Source organism: Anomaloglossus baeobatrachus, chromosome 11 (genome assembly GCF_048569485.1).
Source record: "Anomaloglossus baeobatrachus isolate aAnoBae1 chromosome 11, aAnoBae1.hap1, whole genome shotgun sequence".
Classification (NCBI taxonomy): domain Eukaryota; kingdom Metazoa; phylum Chordata; class Amphibia; order Anura; family Aromobatidae; genus Anomaloglossus; species Anomaloglossus baeobatrachus.
Genome location: NC_134363.1, coordinates 123,038,895 through 123,040,751, shown reverse-complemented (window position 1 = coordinate 123,040,751; position 1,857 = coordinate 123,038,895). Strand labels below are relative to the sequence as shown.

Here is a 1,857-nt window from a genome sequence, read left to right as displayed (position 1 = left end):
GGCTGGATTGTCATTGTGAATAAGCACTTGTACCTTGCCGTTCCCCCCATATCTCATTGTAGATAGTAAGCTCTCACGAGCAGGGTTGTCTTTTTTTCCCCTCTAAATATTGTATTTTCTATAACTGTTGTTTGTATATGATCCTCCTGAATTGTAAAGCGCTGCGGAATATGTTGGCGCTATAGAAATGAAGATTATTATTATTATTATTATTATTATTAACACTTTCCAAACCTGTCGGCAAAAAGATGATCATTACTGGTGATGAACGTAAATATATCATGAATTATGTCAATATTGATATTTAACCGCTTAGTGACTGGGCCCATTTTAAATTGGCTCCTTGTAAGACAGTCAATAGGACAATCAGAGATATTTGAATTTATAGTATGTAAATGACAATCAGTGTAAAATTTATCAAGAAAGTTTCTCTGACTTAGTACAAACATTGCCCTTAGCATGATGGAGACCATAAAGCAATGTATGAAGAAAAGATAAAAAAAAAGTTGTAAAAAGAAGAAACGTCCACCGCCCAGATGGGACTGAAACCCACAATCCCTTGGAAGGGCAGTGCCTTATCTGATACTGATCTAGAGCTGGGTGTTTAATTATTGTTCACATCAGCTGGACTATGTCACAATTTCAAAACTAATCTGAATTAATTAAATGATAAGTGATATCCATGATTGCGGGGGCTTCCAAGAAAACATGATTGAATATTTCTTTGTCCCCAGGAACAGTATTACAGTCAGTGAGAGTCCTGTACTTCACCCCGCAGTTCAGCGTCCTTTCACTCTTAGGGGAGCCACTATGGCCATTACTGAGCCAACTTTGAACAGAACATTTAAGGAGTTAACAAAAATATATATAGATCCGATCACCTCCTGGTGGGAAGTTCAAAGCCTGAACAATTATATTCATTGTAGATCAAAATTAGAGAACACACAATTTCCTCAATGCATTTTAGTGCAAGATCATCACTGACCCTAACTAGTAACCACTATTGTATCACTTTATATCTAATGCTATACATTTCTAATTTTGGACTAGGAAAATGATTAATCTTTAGAAGTGATGGTGATATAACAATTATAATTTTTTAATAGAACTTTTCTGAAGTTGGGTTTACACTGTTGGAGACTCCCCAGCTCATCAGCCGAAATACCTCAGTTGGGAGAGCGTTAGACTGAAGATCTAAAGGTCCCTGGTTCGATCCCGGGTTTCGGCATAAGGGAAGATCATTTTTAAACAATATTTTACCTTTTTCTTTTGAACTGATTTTTTTCCAGGCTCCGTAATTCACAGATCATTAAGGCACTCAATATCATAACCTTAAAAATAGCAGTCGTGGTTTACAAGTCTAAAACATTTGAATCTGATACTGACATCTTGTGGCCAATATGACAACTCCAACATTTTATAGGATGATTCTTCCTAATAACAGCAGTATGGGACAACCACAGATAGTAAAATTGTGATATAAACCTCCTCCTAATTCACAAATATTATCAGCAATCCAAGAGGATTAATTTAATATATAACTTTTAATTAATTTATTAAAACCAACAACATCCAAAAAGTGAAAAAGTGATTAGAGTGATAAGGTTCTATATCAAAAATGCTTGAATAACCAAAAAACCTAGCAACAAATAAGATGAAAAAATTGCTGGATCATGAAAATATTATTTCTAAGCAACAGATGCTAGTCCGATGGAGACATGAGTTAAGCAGGCTTTACACACTACGATATATCTAACGAGATGTCGGCGGGGTCACGTCGTAAGTGACGCACATGCGGCATCGTTAGTGATATCGTAGCATGTGACAGCTATGAACGAGCAGAAATACTCACCTTCT

General features: G+C 35.9%; 1 non-coding gene across 1 annotated transcript; it reads left to right on the top strand.

The window, feature by feature from the left end:
• The first annotated feature begins 1,155 nt into the window (after nucleotides 1–1,155).
• Nucleotides 1,156–1,228, top strand: TRNAF-GAA (transfer RNA phenylalanine (anticodon GAA)). Its single transcript has one exon. It is a non-coding gene; the product is annotated as a tRNA-Phe (tRNA).
• The last annotated feature ends 629 nt before the right edge of the window (nucleotides 1,229–1,857 follow it).